The sequence below is a fragment of the Eublepharis macularius genome, chromosome 3 (genome assembly GCF_028583425.1).
Source record: "Eublepharis macularius isolate TG4126 chromosome 3, MPM_Emac_v1.0, whole genome shotgun sequence".
NCBI lineage: Eukaryota > Metazoa > Chordata > Lepidosauria > Squamata > Eublepharidae > Eublepharis > Eublepharis macularius.
In genome coordinates, this window is record NC_072792.1 from 56,788,197 (window position 1) to 56,806,191 (window position 17,995).

At 40.6% G+C, this 17,995-nt stretch overlaps 1 protein-coding gene across 1 annotated transcript in view; it reads left to right on the forward strand.

The window, feature by feature from the left end:
* The first annotated feature begins 4,881 nt into the window (after positions 1-4,881).
* NIPA2 (NIPA magnesium transporter 2) overlaps positions 4,882-17,995 on the forward strand; it is a 32,395-nt gene continuing 19,281 nt past the window's right edge. The window contains exon 1 of the mRNA XM_054973424.1: positions 4,882-5,119. The gene's annotated coding sequence lies outside the window, so the exon portion shown is untranslated. The remainder of the gene's footprint in view (positions 5,120-17,995) is intronic.

The window sequence follows — 17,995 nt, forward strand, 5'->3', positions numbered from 1 at the left end:
GGATAGATGGCATGAGAAAACTTCGTGAGATTTGTGTTTTGGAGAAAATTGTACACAATCCATTTTTCTGTAGCTTGCATCATAGTGCGCAATGGAGCAGTTATGAAGAAATTTGGAATCAAACTGTGGAGATGTTTGCAGGTGCAAACAGGTGCAAACATCTCCTCCACAGTTTGACACTGAGAGATCCCTGTCTTTCGGTGCTACACCTCTGAAGATGCCAGTCACAGCTGCTGGTGAAACGTCAGGAACTACAATGCCAAGACCACGGCAATACAGCCCGGAAAATCCACAACAACAATCTTAAACAGAGTTACACCTTTCTAAGTCCACTGAAGTCAATGGTCGTAGAAAGGTGTAACTCTGTTTAGGATTACTCAGTAAAATTATAATATTTAGAAAGATGTGAGAGAACATTTCAGTCTACTGAGACACTGTTGTTGATGTAAAAGTCATAAACATGTTGCAAAGAAACTTCAAAAGGAGACTGCTGTATGAAATGAGAGCCAGTTTGTATAGTGGTTAGAGTATTGGTCTTATATCTGGGAGACCCAGGTTCAGATCCCCAGTCTGCTGGGGAAGCTTGCTGGGTGATCTTGGGCTGATCACACACTCAACCTAACCTACCTCACATGGTTGTAATGAAGATTAAATGGAGAAGAGAGAAATGTAAGCTACTTTGGGTCCCCATAGAGGAGAAAGGCAGGGCATAAATTTAGTAAATAAATAAATAAGATGGTCAAATTCCAATTTTTCAACAAGTCTGAGACCATCACATGTGGTTTTAGAGATGACCCAAGACTCCTCACCCATTACAAGTGTCAAAGAATTTAACTGAACTAGGGCAATTGCATTATTGCCAATTATTACTATTATGAATGGTTGCTGTACTTCGCTTGATATCACTTGAATATCACGTAATATCTCACATTGTATTTCCTGCATTTAATGGCCCTTTGACCCTACTGTTTACAACTATTTTTCTTCATAATCTGATATTTACATAAGAGTCCTGAGAATAGACTGTACCTTATTCTAGAATCTTATTCTTAAACTGTAGCTTATTCTAGAGTAAAATGGTTAAGGTGCCAAAAGTTTGTGTAAAGTTCTGTAAAGTCTGATAAGATTTTCAAGGCAAGAGACACAGAGGTGGTTTGCCAGTGCCCACCTCTGCATAGCAAATCTGAACTTCCCATTCAATTAGTAATCGTGGCCAACCCTGTGTGGCTTCCAAGATCTGATAAGAGAGGGCTAGCCTGGGTCATTTAGGTTAAAGCTAAGGTGCCACAAGAGCCCTGTTTTAAAAAATTGGCAGTCATAAAACAGATGTCTCCTTTGTTAAGAGACATTAACTCAATAATTGGGCTGAACAGGTGAGAAGTGAAAGTTTTTTGTCTAATGTTAAGAGTCAATCCTATGCATATTTACCTGGAAGCAAGCCCCATTTTAAAAGGTTTAGAGACAATTCTATGCATGTACCTAAGTAAACACAGAATAATCTGTAAACCTTTTCAATGAGCTTTGAAACCCCTTCAGGCTACCTTTTTTACTACCTTGCATTGTTATCAGATGCTTAAACTACAGGCTCATATTTCGCCGAAGAACTCTGTCCTTAAGCAGTTAGATTTTGATCAGATAGAAAGGAATCACAGGTGCCTCAAGAGACAATACTGAACTAGCTCATCCTGGAGCTTAAATAGTGAAATTGGAAAATAGGAGTCATGGTTCCTCTGTATATCCACAATAATTGAATGCATTTTCCTAATATGCCTTCTCCATCACTGAAGTTAACTGGAACAACACATTGTTTGTCAGCCTCAAGAATGCATTGAAGAAGAGTTGGAACAATTAAAAAAACACAGTGGTGCAAATGCCATTGACAGCACACAGTTTTGAAGTCTATCAAAACTAGCACAATCCTCTGCAGTTTTATAATTTTAATCTTACTTTTAGTGCTACTTTTTTTCCTGCTATTTTGTGTGGTGTGTGTTTTACATTATTCTTATATTTTATACATTGTAAACCTTCTTGAATGCTTTATTTGGGCACAAAGGAATTCTATAAATATTTAAATAAATACTTGTCCCAAAGTAAATTCTACTTTGCTCAGTAACAGTTGTGCATATGCATGCACAGAGCTGCAAGCTGTACACGAAGGGACTTAGGAGGATTAATATAAACAATACGCTACTGGTTATCTCATTGAGATTCTCATTTAAACTGGATCACATGTGCCATCTTGCTATGTGAGCAACACTAAAATGCTAGTACACTGCCTGCCTGGTCTACCTATCCCTGGGGGATGCCAGGTCCCCAGGTCATGAAAGTGGGGGGAAAGGACGTGAGTGGGATAGGGGCCCAATCTGGAGACTTACCTCATGTGTATGGTCCAGAGCACTTCCACTTTGTACTGGGGATGACATCGCTCCTGGTGTGAAGCAGAAGTGTGCTGGAGCACACAGGAGCGTTCTGCAGAGTTCCCTGGACACATTCCCACACCTTTCCCCCCATGCCAATTGGCTGAGAGGTGCCAGGGGCAGAGGTAGGGAGTGAGGGATCCCCTGCCCCCACCAGGGTAATGGGAAACCTAGTTGCCAGCTTCAGGTTGGGAAATTCCTGGAGATTTTAGGGGTGCAGCCTGAAGAGGATGAGGTTTGGGGAGAGGATGGCCCTCAGCAGGGCATAACGCCACAGAGTCCAGCCTCCAAAGCAGCCATTTTCTCCAGGGGAATGGATCTCTATGGCTGGCGATCATTTGTAATTCCGGGAGATCTCCAGCCATCACCTGAAGGCTAAGTCCAAAAACAGGGACAAAGTAAACCAAAAACAAAAGGCAAAAAGGCACTGCCTATTGGAGGGAAACAACAATCTATAATTTATATATTTTTGTTTTAATTTATATAAAGTGCAAAAGGTGCTCAGTAGTGTAAATTGTCACAGTTATGATTCAATTCAATAAATATTATTAATTTCATAAATATTAGAAGCAATAAATAGGTTACAGAATTAGAATCAATCATACAGCGGGCAGTGCCTTTTGTTTTTGGTCACCTGAAGGCTGGCAACCCTAATTCAGTGCACATTTGGCTGCAATCTTAAAAATACTTTCCTGGGAGTAAGCCCCACTGTCTAAAATAGAACTTACTTCTGAGTAGACCTGCCTAGGCTTGCTTTTGTAAGTGCTGAAGTTTAAGCAAGATGTAGGATGCATACAACATTGTATGTATTAATTCTTCTTTACTGCTGATATCATATTTAAATCAGGCCTAAATTCCAAGTAAACATGATAAGCTCTTGTTTAAAGACTGTTTTTCATATCTGAGGCTTGAAATAATTTGTGTCTTTCATATTTGAGCCTTAAATAATTTGTCTCCATTTGTGTCCAAATTCACATTTTTTAAAAAAGACAATTCAAAGAGAGAAACCTCAAAATAAGGACATGACTATGCAGTTAATTATGTAAAATTAAAATCTAATCAAGAAAAGTCCAGAGACTGTTCATAATTATGTTAAACTAATGAACACCTGTGTGTAAAGTGCTGTCAGGTCACAACTGAATTATAGCAAGCCCCACTGGGACTTTCAAGGCAAGTAAGAAGCAGAGGTGGTTTGCCATTGTCTTCCTCTGCGGAGTCTTCCTTGGTGGTCTTCCATCCAAGTACTGAGCCTGCTCAGCTTCTGAGATCTGATAAGATCTGGCTATATCATGCTGCCTTCCCTCCCTAGTTAACATTTATAATGGGTAGGGAATCCTAGTTTTCAATTAAGATCCTTAAGAACTTGAGCTGCCTTGAGTCTAAAGGAATAAGGTAGGATAAGTATTTTAAATAAACAAAATACCTGTAACAGAAGTCCTATTACTATCACCTAGATAGCCCAGGCAAGCCTGATCTTGTCAGATCTCAGAAGCTAAACAGGGCCAGCCTCAGTTAGTAATTGGATGGAAGACCTCCGATGAAGATCAGGGCTGCAGGGGCAGGCAATAGCAAACCACTTCTCTTAATCTCTTGCCATGAAAACCCTGCCAGGGGTTGCCATAAGTCAGTTATGACTTGAGGGCACTCTTCACCACCACCAAGACATATCACTTAATAAAACATTTTTGATGTTAACTGGAGAGTTGTGGTTTTTAGATCCGCAACAGTGTGACCTCGACTGAAATATCACACTAGTTTCTGACTATTGCAATTTTTAATATAAAATGTGTCCATGTATTCTTTTGCACATACCACTTGGGACCAGTACATCTAGTAAAGCGGGCATCTGGTGAAGTCGGCTCTAATCCACAAAACCATTTGCTAGAATAAAAAGTTGTAGTTGTCACTCATGTACCACACACATTACTGTTTATTTTTGCTGGCACAGAGTAATATGAACCTAACCCTATTACACAGAAGTCTTGTAGCACCTAAAAGTCTAACCAATTTTATTTCGGCTTGAGCTTTCCCGAGAGAGACTTCACTTCCTCAGACACCTATAGCACCCCTCTAGAATTACGATCTAACCCTCTGGAACTGGTCAGCTTCAGTTTATAAAACAAGATGGTGGAGCACACAATATTTTTGTGGAGAACTCAGTGAGGATGATCCCTTTCCATCACCTCAAAGGGACACTAATAAAGGCTGCAATTCTAAGCACACTTTCTTGGGGGTAAGCCCCGCTGAATAACATGAGCCTGGCTTCCGAGTAGACTCGTTTAGGCTTGCTCCAATCACCTATCACGGTGACACACCTACAAGAGAAAGCAACAACGGACTCCCTAACTGACGAACACACAGGCGCGCGCCGACCGCCCTCGGCTGCTGGGCGACCCCTTCCTTTGCCCGAAGAGACGGTTTCCGCCGGCGTGTTCGCGGCCTCCGTCGCTCCGCCTTTTCCGGCCAGAGCTGAGAGCGGTGTGCGGGCTCGGCTGCTGGAGCAGACGCGTGAGTCGGAGACTCGGGAAGCGAGAGGAAGCGGCCGTGCCAGCTGAGGGGCCTCTCCATGGCGACGGCGCGTGCTTGGGAAGAGCCTTCCTCTTCCCCTGCTCCCCCTCGCCCTCCATCTCTCTCCGGCGCCGCGCCGGCCGCGGTCCCTTTGGGGGCGGCCGGAATGTGAGCGGAAGGCTCCGGCGCTGCAGGTAAGGAGCTGAGAGAAGGCCTGGGGCGGAACTCCTCTGCCTGCTGCTTCTCGCCCACCGCTCCCCGGCCAAGACAAGAAGGGCTCTGGGAAGTGGCCGCTGCCGGCCTGCTTCCTCTTTAACGTTTTATGCCGGCGTTATTCTACTGTGGACGAATGAGTGCTGCTTCTTAATAGAGAGTGCCAGCCAGCGGCGTGCTAGGCGCTGCACGGGGCAGAGGATTGCTGTGTGCCAGGGAAGGGGTAACAATCCGCTTTACGAGGAATGATGGAGGGGGGAGAGTAGGGAACTTCTCTCACCCTTCCGTACACACTTTAGATTTTTCCCTGCTAGCTTCCTCTATGCATGTCTGAACGCAAAGACGGACTAGTTCTGTTTTGGTCAGTCCTGTTAGCTTTTATGTTGTATTTGGGTTTTTCTGTCAATGATCCTTCCTTTTTCATTCACTCACTTGGTGAATGTGTATCCTTAACAGTAGATGTGACATGTAGTATCATTGGTTGGAATGTTAGCTTAGGCTGGGACAATTTGGTTTCCCACTCAGCTGTGAAGCTGTCACTATGTTACTTCAGAGGGCTGTTGTGTGGATCAAATGGGGAAGGCAGAAGCATGTGTGCTTCCATGTGAAGGAATGTAGTAATAAGGAGCCATTGAGTCACAACTAACTCACGGCAACCCTGGCAAGAGATAAACATTGCCTTCCTCGGCATAGCAACCATAGTCTTCCTTGATGGTCTCCCATCCAAGTACTGACTGTGGCCAACCATGCTTAGCTTCCAAACTCTGACAAGCCCAGGCCAAGATGGGCTATTTCGGTTGCTGGAATATAATAAGGATGTTTAAAAAGCATACTTTTAGAGAAATGTTTTTCAATATGTTCCTTTATGCTCTTTTGAGATCAAGTGTGGTGTTTCCTAATGGTTAGAGTTTTGGTCCAGGACCTGGGACAGTTGGTTTCAAATCCCAGCTCTGCCTTGCGAGTTTGCTGGGTGACTTCAGGCCAGACATTCTCAGCGTAACAGACTTACAGGGTTGTTGTGAGGATAAAATGGAGGAGAGAAGAACAATATAAGCTGCTTTAGACCCTATTGAGGGGAAAGATGGGGTACAACTGAAGCACGTCTTTAAAAATAAAATATATGGCTAGAGTGTTAGACTAGGACTGGGGAAACTCAGGTTCAAATTGCCAATAAGCCATGAAATGCACTAGTGTTAGCCTAACCTAACTTTGTTGTGATGATTAAAAGAAGGAAGAACCATGTGTTTCTTGTGGGTTGGGTCTTAGACTTAGGACCTTCTGCATACAAAGTTAACTCTTAAGTTCAGACCCTGGCATCTCCAGGTAAATAAACTTTTGGGTGAGGCTGTGCTCTGGGTATAGCATCCTAAACCCAAGCTAAAAGAAATAAGAAACGAGTAGCAGGGCCATCTCTGCTGATGCACCTGTTCTGTGGCAATCATTGCCAAGCCCTCCCCCTTCCTTGATTAGCTGCTAATGCATTTTTTTCCAAAAACCTGTTGTCATATATAAACAGTGTTTCAGTTGATTTTTATCATTTTCTTCTGCTTAGTGTATGTTTTAATGTTGTATTTAATTCTTATTTCTGTATTTATTATGATGGGATGCTATTTAGATAGAAATAACAGGAGCTGTGATGCTTGTATTAGTATTTTACATTTGATTTGCTGTTTGTTTTATAATTAAGTTGCTTTTGAAATCTTGACAGAGTCATAACAGTTGGTGCAATGAGATTTAATCTTGTCTCTGACATTCAGTAAAACTCCTGTGTACAAAATTTTCATTAGTGTTGGCAGTTCAGCCCTCGCAACAAATTGCTGCCTGTTGCTGTTTCTCCTGTGTACCTGGAACATGATAGTTCAGCTATACCTTTCTGCTAATTAAATAAACCTTGTAAATATGAGGACCAGGCTTGGAGGCTCACTTTGTGCCTTCTGCCTTTGCAGAAAGGTGTACAATTTGCATAATTAAATGGCAAATTTGTTCTGTGCAACTTCAAATAATTTCTGTGCAGAACAGGATGAAACCTTTGCAGAGGAAAGTATATGTGTAATACCAGCAAAGAGAGCTGAAATGAATTGGCATGTTTGTCTCTTTATAGGAATATGCACCTCTTTTCTCATATCTGTCGACCTTATAAGTGCCTAGAGTAGTTTTCCCACAAGCTTGGTAGCTGATGATTGAAATCTGGCTGCATTGACATGGGGACATCTAAAACATGCCCCCATCTCTTGTGGGAATGGTGTATGCACTCTCGTGTTCCTGTGCCATTTATGTCTGACACTGTCCTCATACCCACTCTCCTCTTTTTCCTGCTGCACCTGCATAACAAGGCAGTTGCACTGAAACCCACCACAGCTCTGAAACCTCAACTTCATCTCACTTTCTTTTTCCCTACTGAGCCTCACTGTAGCAGTACAGTGCAGCTTTGCAGGGAAAGTGCCACTAAAGGTCACTAAAAGGTAGAAGGAGGGTGATGATGGAGCATTTTGAAGGTGGTGTCTTGCTGCACATATACACACACAACATAGTTGGAACAAAGGGAACTTCTACACAGATGCTCCACTGTAGCCATTCTGTGAATTCCGTTTGAACTAGGTTTATTTTTAATCCATTTTAGAGGGATAAGCCCCTGGAATGCTACGTATGCAGATGTTCCCATTTAATGTTGGGGCTTTCTGCTTTCCGTATGGTGGGGAAATGCCACTGTACTTGGTTTACTTCAGAGCTTCAGTCAAGTCTCAAGCTGGTTTCTATAGTAGCATGCATGAGTAACAGACTTAAGGATTGCGACTAATCATTTGGAATCTGATGCTTCTACTCAGTGTTTTAGGTAGCATAATTCACAAAGTTTTACTAGGGATACATTCTGTTTGTTTTTTGCACTAGGCCTGTAGTTGCCCTAAAATCTAGCACTACATTGTCCTCAGTGCTCACTGCCAGCAGTTTCTAAGAAAGAACTCTTTGCCTTCCCAAATGAGTATCACTTCATTTTCACTGTTTCACTTCCTATTGGAACTTCTGTCTATAACTCATGTAAAATAATTGGAGAAAGGTGAACTTTGTTTCATATTTGCACTGTGGCTTAGTTTGTCATATAAGTTGAGAGTCTGTTCTGTTTTGCAGTCTCAGGAAAATGAGATGTGGTTCTAGGGTGGCTTACACAGTGCAATCCTAAGCACAGTTTCCTGGAAGTAAGCTCCATTAAATAGACCTCAGTGGGTTCTCAGTAGACCAGCTTAGGATTGCTATCTAAGTTTGAAAAGTTGAGAGCCCTTGCTGGTGCTGAAAAGTTGAGAGCCCTTGCTGGTGACTGGGGTAGGGGAGCAAAAAAGGTGGCAAGCAAAGCTCTTTTTCTATTAACATGAGTCGGAAAAATAAACATCAACAAATTCTTGTATAATTACCATTGAATTTAATATTCACTGGGAACTGAATGTTACTTGAATGCTTCTGATTTACTAAAGTTTAAGGTCATACTGGTTCAAAGTCCAAAAACAAACCACAATCCACATAATACTTTTTATTAGGACCAACTACAATGACACAAAGCAGTGAGCAAGTTTTCAAGTAGGTGGTCCTAATAAATGTATAAATGTGGATTGTTTGCTGTAAACCAGAATCTGATATTTTTCATCATAACAAGAGTACTTTGTGTCGACTTTGCATAGAAATTAAATCACTAACTCATCTATTCACCATTAATATAAACATGTGTACATGAAACAGCATTCTTGCTGTATGTGTTATCATGACTTCACTTATGTAAAAGAAATACTGGAAGCTATAAGTAGTGGTTCAGTATGATTCTTGTAATGGAGCAGAAATTTTGCAATAGGCCTTGCATAACTAACATGTGATGCAGTCATAAAGGGCTTTCTATAATGTGCATGCTCAGACAGAAGTTGCTTTGTGAGGATAAAGCCAGAAGTTGCGTGCAGCTGAAGTACAATGGTTTTATAAAAATGCTGATCTAGGGGCTGTTCATAGAAATAGTGGAAATGTAAATAAATTGGTTTGGTTTGGCAGCTAGTGGTTGTCTGTAGATACCCATTGGAATGTGTATTAATTTCTACATGATCTTCTTTTTCCCACTGCTTAGTATTTTGCACTTCATTTCCTATAGAAGATGATGTAAGCTTCCTTAAATGTGCAGTGGCCAAGCTGTCAGTTGAAGAACATAAAACACTGTCTGTTGTAAAAGTAATGCTTACTACTTGGTTGGTCAGAAACAATATTAGCTACCATAGTTGTTTTTCCATGATTTATTTCAGTTGGAACAAGGATTATTGTAGTGTTATTAACATTTAACCAAAGTGCTATCGAGGTGTTTTGCCATCTTCTGGGCATGAAGCAGGAGTCACTGGGGCAGTTGGAGGGGGGTAGTTGTGAATTTCCTGCATTGTGCAGGGAGTTGGACTAGATGACCCTAGAGATCCCTTCCAATCTTATGATTCTTTTCTATGAATATGGAGTTTTATAATCTTTCAGTTTACCTATGTTATGGGTACTTATGTAAATGTTATTAATTACCCATTACCTTGTATTTTGGGGTACTTTAAACAAATACATAGGTTGAACCTATATGTGTAGTGCACATTAATTAATCTGGATAGATACTGTTTAGAAAACACAAACTGTTGGGTTGTTGTTTCCTCAGCGGTCTGTAGCTTCTAGAATCTAATAAGTGTTGTGGAAGAGAGAGAGAAAGCTGGCCTTTAACTGAACCCCAGAATCAAACACTAGGAAGCCGATCTTTTCCTAAGAAAAACAAGGCCATTAGTTGTCACCCTAGGCTAGAGGAATGATTGTTTTCCACACCTTTGATGGCCAAATAAAGCTAGAGATGGCAGGTGTGCAAAATGTGATGGCTGAACAGGGTGGCATGGAGGATCCGCAGCTCAAGATTAGTGTGTGGCGGGAAGGGGTCAGCCCTCTCAAGAGAAGGATTTAAAAGATCTGTATGTCCTTTGTCTGGTATGCTTGTCCTGAATCTGGAGCCAAAATGGATAGGGAGGGCACCTTGCCTCTATTTCCTGACACTCTGGGGATATTCTTACCCATCTCAGATGTGGTTTGAGATGCTAGGTGACCTCGGTTACTCTGAAGTTAGTTTAGATAGAATGTTTCCCTTTTATTAGCTGCCTAGCCGTTGTTATTACCTTCCTTGCATTTTCTGTGCTCTACATTATATATTTGGTTTAGGACAATAAAAATCTTTCTTTGGTTAAGAAGGTTAAGATTCTTTCCCGTGTGCCCAGATGCTCATTCATGCAGTTACTGTGTGTACTCAGGGGCTCACTGGTACCAAACTGCTGGTGAAAGGCAAGCTTGAAGATCAGTTTGGTGGTGGCAGGAACTGAAGGATGTATAGCCAAGGGTAGAGAGAAATGTGGGTTTGCCCTCACACATGCAACAAGCACACACAGTCTCCCCTGGGCTACATCAGCAGGTAGCTAAGCCTTGTTTAGAGGTATATGTGTTATGAGCCTTCAAGTTGCTTCCAATTTAATGAATGAAAGACCTCCAAAATATTCTAACAGCCATGCTCAGATCTTGCAAAACTCAGATCTTGACTCCCTTTAGTAAGTGACTTAAAGCCCTACTACAGCTTTTAAGTAATATCAGTCTGCTACTCTGTGGCAAAAAACTGTTCCTTCTCTAACCAAGAAGCAAACCTAGCATTTCACAGATATCCTTAGCAGGAGTTAAAATGTGAACATTCTCCTTTTTTATGATGTATGTTTAATGAGAACACTTAGGCCGTCAGTGTTCTTAACATCCCCTTTATAGAGATTTTGTAGGCAGTGTTGGTTACTTAATTTATTATTGGGAACTTAGGGCTCAGATTAATAGAAATGATGCAACAATTCACAATGAGTTCCCTCACAACTATACAGCAGCTGGTCATATATAACCTGAGGGGCCACAAGGACATCCTGGTTTGAAAAACCTTTTTACTTGCTGGATTTGCTTGAAAGCTAGAGATTTGTCTAGAGATCTTATTTTAAAGTAACACATCTCTTTTCTTCATCTAACTTTATTGTATACTATCTTAGAGGTTTTTCTAATCTGGATATATATCAGAAGTACCTTCCGCTGATGCTTTGTTGGTTCCAAGCAGTTGAAGTATAACTAGAACAGGAACTGTTCGTTTGTGATAACATAATCTGAATGGCAAAATGAAATATGTAAGAAAATTCAAGGTATAGGGAGGAATTATATTCTCTCTCTCAAAATTAAATACCTTTAAAATTCAGATGGTATTACCATTGCAAACAGTTCATTGTAGTGACACTTCAGTGGGTTAAATCCAAAAGAAGAACAAGTTGCAAGGACTTTTATAGATGCAAATCCTCTGCCTTTTACCTACCAGCCCTCTGAGACATCTGAAAAATTTTGGTCTTGGGTCCTTGGTGGTCAAAAAGCTGTGTCTCACAGATGTGCACTGAAGAGAGGGATCTGTGTAAAATAACCTGTCTTTCTCTTCTGCCAGATACCCTGCTAGCACAACAACAAGGGGGGCATTTTCACTTGGTGTCTTCCTTACTACGCTGCCTGTGGAAATGGCTTTTGTTCATGCAGGTCCCACAGCACGCGGAATCACCTCTTCAGGGGCCTTTATGGGGAAAGGGAGGAGCAGGAAAGATATGCGTTAAGTGTTTTTCACTGGTGTTTAATCTGATCCAGTGTGTCTTATTTTAAAGTTATGGGACGGTTTAAAGTGCAAATAGATAAGTGAAAGTATTATGTCAGCAAGCAGTAAGTGACCCCTCTAGTTTCAAAATACCTCTCCAGTGTAATAAAGTACATAAGAATGACATGTGCTAATCAATACCTTTGTCAGCGCCCTGCCAAAAACAGGACATGTTGCTCTTTCATATAGCTATGCAAATGTCTGATGCTAGAGTGCTGTTCAGCTTTGTGCACTGTTTCTGAAGGGAAAACAAATTTGTTTTGTGCTATATAAAACTGAAGTGGTTGCTGGATAGTATCTAGCATTTCTATAGTACAGTAGAATGATTCTGCACTAAACTAAAAATAATAAATTTTAATGTAGAATAAGTTGAGCTACATAGGTGATCTTTATTCTTAAGACAAACACTCTTGCAGTAATTAAATAAAAGTTTACTAAGTGATGGTGGAGGAATACAGCATTTGATTGAAAAAATGTTGGCTAAAGAACATGTGAATAATGTGTGGTCCCTAAGTAATTTTGTTCTTTTATAGGAGTTTTTTAAAACCCTGCTACTAAACTGTAATGACTAAGTGTGTCCTTCCCATCATTTAATTGTCCAGATACTGTTGGGAAAAAATGTGTGAAAATTTTGTTATTGGACAAGCCGGAGTAGCCTCAGCATTTCAGAGATTGTAATCTAAATCTGACCATTACAAAGTTTGTGCTATGTGCTATGAAATTGTGCTATTGAGTCTTGCCGGTAGGGTCTGTGGGCAAGTCAGCATGCTCAGATATTCACTAGAGAAAGATGTGTCTGCCACCAGTAGCGTTAGATTACATGGGTGTTAATTCAAATAGTTGCATGCATTAGCTATAGCCTTCTAGTGTATAATATGTGCTTCTGGAATCAAAATAACAAGGCTGCACCAGGGATAAGTGCTCCAAAATCTTTCAGTTTCTGGAAACAAAATCCTGCACTAGGGCAAACCCTACTCACAGGCTCACAATCTGAAAAAGACAAATTAGGAAAAAGTATGACAGTGAGATACATACATGATGAACTGGCCTAAGGTTCAGGTTAACATCCTTTCTTTTTCACTGTAGTCAGTTTGATTAGTGAAATGGAAGACAAATGGTGTGAAGAGATGTCTAAAAAATGTCGTGAAGGTAAGGTAGTTTATTTTTTAAAAATAGATAGAAATGCGTCTCTGGGTCCAATATAAAAGTTTAGGTAAAGAGCCCTTATTCTAGCTTTTATTCTAAACAGTATTTAATTTCATTTTTAAAAGCTTCTCATCTGCCATTGTCCCCAAGGGTACCCAGGGCAGCGTACAGAACTCTGCATGTCAATCAGTAAGGCTAAAATAAGATAAAAACAGCATCACAAATAGCAAGAGTAACAACCACAAATAAAATTAATTTGTGTCATATATGCAAGTAGTCCACAAGTACTCAACAAAAAATTTTTTGGTTGATAGCATTAAAGGCAGAATAGTGTTACAAGGGAAGAAAGGGGTGGCTTAAATGGTTTTTAATATGAGTCATATTTATTTATTTAAAACATTTCTAGGGGGAGAAGTGAGCTTCTTCCAGTCCTGATATGGGATCCAAATGCGGTTTAGTGGTTAAACCTGGGGAACCCATGGAAGCTTGGTGGGTGATTGTGGGGTAGTGACAAACCATCAACCTAACCTACTTCACAGGGTGGTTGTGAAGATAAAATGGAGGGGAGAATACTAATGTAAGTTGCTGTGGGTCTCCACTGTGGGAAAAAGTGGAGTATAAATGAAGTGAATTTTGTATACACTGGATCAATTTGGAGACAGTATTGGGAGGAACAATAAGAGGAAGAGGCAGCTTTTAATTCAACTGAATTTAATCTTTTTTAAGCATGAATGGGAGGGAAAGCAAGAACAATGTAACAAAATATGATTAATGAAAACAATAAAAACAAATGATGCTTAATGGAAGCAGTCTTTCTAAGTTAGCTGCAGAGGCAGATTGGCTGCTATGTTCCTGAGGAAAGTCCCAGTGAGCCTGTGGACTGGGGCTTGCCTTCACTGAGCTCCTCTATTCAAAAAGGAAACCAGCACATCTGAGCACAAGTGGCTGCTGCTTGGTAGAGAGAATCCAAAGCATCTGGCTTGGCTGCAATAGCCAGCTTCTCCCTGGAAGTTCCCTGCATTGGGGCTTGGAGAGACACATTGTCCATCTTTGCTGGCAAGGAATTTGGCAGCACCTCCTTTTCTCCAGCTGGTTCTTCTTCACTCCTTTAGAAGGCTTGAAGCAGTTGCCCTTTTCCAGCTCTGTTTTGTGACCTACCAATCTACCATTGATATGCCAAACAGAGCCCACCTTTCAATGTGTATGTGCTATCCCAAAGAGAGAAGCAGGAAGAGGAGGAATGGGAGGAAAAGAGGTAGTTCAGGCCTGAGAGAAAGATTAGATTTAGGAGGACAGGCCACTCCATTATTCCCTGTGGGGAAAACTATCTTGGGGCTGTGCAGGGAGCTGGGGTGGTATTTTTCAAGAAAATTCTTCCAAATTTATAGGGGGACCTACTCCTGACTGTCATGTAAAGACCCCCCCCCCCCAGCCCAAGTTTCAGGAAGATTGGAAAGTCAGGAGTAGATCCCCTGCAGATTTGGTGAAGTTTTTTTTGAAAAATGTCATCTCCAGCCTCCTGGATATCTTCCAGATAATTTTCTCCATAGGGAATAATGGCGATTGGCTGGGACATGTTCTTTGAAGGCCCATAAAATTGGCTCCTGGGGTCCAATCCTTATGAAACTGGGTGTCTTTAGAGGACAAGCAGGAGTCAGTTCCTGCAAATTTGGTGTAGATTGGTTGAAAAATCCTAACCCGGCCACTGGATACGCCTAATTTGAGTTTCCCATAGGAAACAATGGCCAAATTTTACCAAGTATTTCCTGTATTACTGAACTGAACTAGAGAATCAATTTGGTATTCAGGGAATATGGAATTTTCCCTCTGGTTCAGTATTCCCAGTTCAAATTTACCATTTTTGTTTGTTTGTGTACACCTCCAGTTGAGCCAGAGATGGAAGCATAGTCTGGTGGGGAACTGAACCAGAAACGAGCCTTCAAGAGGTGTGGCAGAGGAATAATCTTGGGATAGAACTGAGCCTAAAATGGTGGCTGAATTATGTATACAGCTGCATATTTTTTGTGAGTGGTGGGAACTAGATTTTCAGGGAACCTCTGATGGGGGTGGTAGTGAAGTAGGAGAAAAAATATCCTGTTGATTAAAGACTTGGCTGGATCTGCGTGATAAGGGATGCTTTTGAGAGGAATGATATGTAAGATTGTTGTCCTTGCAAGCATTATTTATTCATTTTTGTGCTAGATATGGGGACCTTGCATGGAATTATGTATCCTTTATTAAGGGGTGTGACAATTTTACATAGTCAATTTTACATAGCCTCATAAAATAGCATTTTATTTGCGCTGTGATTCTCTGGTTTGATTCAAGATGGTGCCTTCCCTGTACCTTTGGCTGCATAGTTCCTAGGCATGTAGGATGTTTGTATATGGCAGTTCTGTGTAGGAAGCTGTGGGGGGTAACAACAGGTAATTTTAGAAATAAGTGAATATTCTAAGCCATTTTAGAATATTCTAAGACAGATTGAGGGTCATCTCTAACATTAAACTGTTTGTGCTATGGAAAATTTAACTAGTGAAGAAAAGCAGTCATAACTTGGGGGGGGGAGTGGGATATTTAACTATGACATAGTATGAGTACTGTTGAGAGTAGCAAATCCATGTCATTTCTGTTGTGTTGGGCCAGTAAAAAATGTCTTCAACTGTCTTCTGAAGAACACACCTTTTTCTAGTCAGAAATCAACTTGGCCAATTCCACTGGGAAATCAGATTTATTCTATAACTCAGGCACCAAGAATCCCTTCTGTTATTTAGAGAAGTGTACTATCCGAGCAAACACCAGTTTGTAAATTTGCCCCATGCAAGACTAAATGTTCTGTTATTTATTAATTAAAATGTATTAACATCTCAAGATTAGTTGTATAACTCACCTCAGTTCATGAATATCCTGTTGGGACAGTCACCTTTTATCTGTACGTATTCTGTTGTAAGCCTCTCATAAGCAGGATAATCTCAAACATTCTTTCTGTAAGGATCAGACATAGTAAATGGATAAAATCAGTTCTGATTTGGCACTTCTGTCCATAACAAAGGGCTTTTGCGTTGCTCTAGGACTTGGGTGGGCAAATTTCAGCATTAGCTATGATTTTGCCAGGATTTAAGGGTGTTTATCAACTGAAGCTACCTACAAAATACCTCCTTCAAGCAGACAGGACCAGTCATAACAATCTGCGCATTTAAGCCATGTGATCATACAAGTATATCTGAGTTATTACACAATTCACATCTTAGTTATTACCTATCAGGGATTCCAAAACCAGCCCTAAAAATACTACACAAAGTCCTGGTTGTAGAAAATACATTTTATACATGGTTGACACTGAGTCTCAGAGAGAAGTGATTATCTTTACTTTGCCATTTGTAAACAAAAATATGTCATTCTTTACAAGAGAGGAGCAGTTGCAGTGTGTCAAGCTAGACTGGTTGTCAAAGAAATGAGCCCAACCCTAACAGGGGTGGTAACTTGCTGGAAATCAAGACAGAGGCATAGGTATATTCCTAGAGCCCTATTTAAATAGGGAGTGCTGGACATTGAGGATTCTCTATGGCTTCTGAATATGGAACTTCAGGAGAGCTGTTGTGACCCAGTCTGGGAACTCAGTAGATGGTGACAGATCACCCTTCAGCTCACTTGTACTGTAAGGTAATGTTGCCTTATGAGTCAGTCATAGGATCTGCCCAACTGTCCAGTTCCCTTATTTGTAGCATCCAATATTGATGTGTGAGAGAGCTTGTTTTTCCAGGTCTCTTCTGTCAACAGAGGGGGAATAATAATTGCTGATTCCTCCCTTCATTGCTGTATCCTACATTGTACATAGTATTTTTTATGTAGGTTGTATAAGTTCCCAGGGCAGTTTGTTCAGCGGAAGGGGGAGGAGTGAAGGGAAGACAAATACTTTAAATGCATCTAGACCCATTTGTAATACGGATTAAATTGCACTATATAGTGCCTGTGCTACATATGAATTGCGATACTTGGTATTTGCAAATATAAAAGAAAAAAATCCTGGTAGTTTAATATGAAAACACAGTGTAGTTTTTCCTGCAAAATGGTTATGAAAATTAGAAACATAATATAAAAAGACTAATAGTGCCATGCATTTGGGCAGTAAAATCTGCTGTGCTTTTCTGTTGTCTTAGTCTTGCCAACTTGTCACTGTGCTCTTTCTGCATAAGCAGGCAATTTCTTTTGTGTACTGTGTAGTGTTGCTGATGAAATACTCTGCAAGAAACTTGTTCACCTTCAATATTTTTTTAAATTCATGTTGCCTAAGTATCACTAGGAAATGCCACATGTTGAAATCTAGGAACGCCTCAGTATTAAAACTTAAGTTCTAGAATGAATATGCCCGTAGCAATAAGTGACGAGCAGCTTGTTCTGTAGAGTTCTGTGAAGAAAGCTCTATTATGCTTCAGTGCAGTTCAAAGGATCTAATTGGCTGGGTGTTGCTCAGTCTAATCTTGGGAATCAGCGACTGACTGTCATAGGAACATTGACAATCATAAGTATAAGATCAAGATTTGAGTCCAGTAGCATCTTAAAGACTAAAAAGTATTTGAAGGTATTTCACATCTGACAAAGAAAGCTTTGACTCCCCAAAGCCTGTACCCTGGAAATCTTGTTGATCTTTAAGGTGATACTGGACCTGAATCCTGATCTTCTGTTGCAGGTTAACATGCTACCCACTTGAAATGATAAATGTAGGAGTTGTACATTGTTATGAGAAGGGTAGTGGTTGAAGATAACAAATGTTAGGAAAAATGGGTATGTGTGTTGTATGATTATTTAGTAATACAAAGGAAACCCAAAACCGAGGCAGTAGTTTTTGAACTGCAGTTTTCCCACACAGACTGCACGAACAACTTGTTTATAACTAGTAACATGAAGGTATGAAACTCAGTCACACAGCCCAGATTCATAATGATGATCATGGGGGTACTATTAGAGAGACAATTTATGGAATTTTTGAATCAAGGGAAGAAAAATTTTTGCTGAA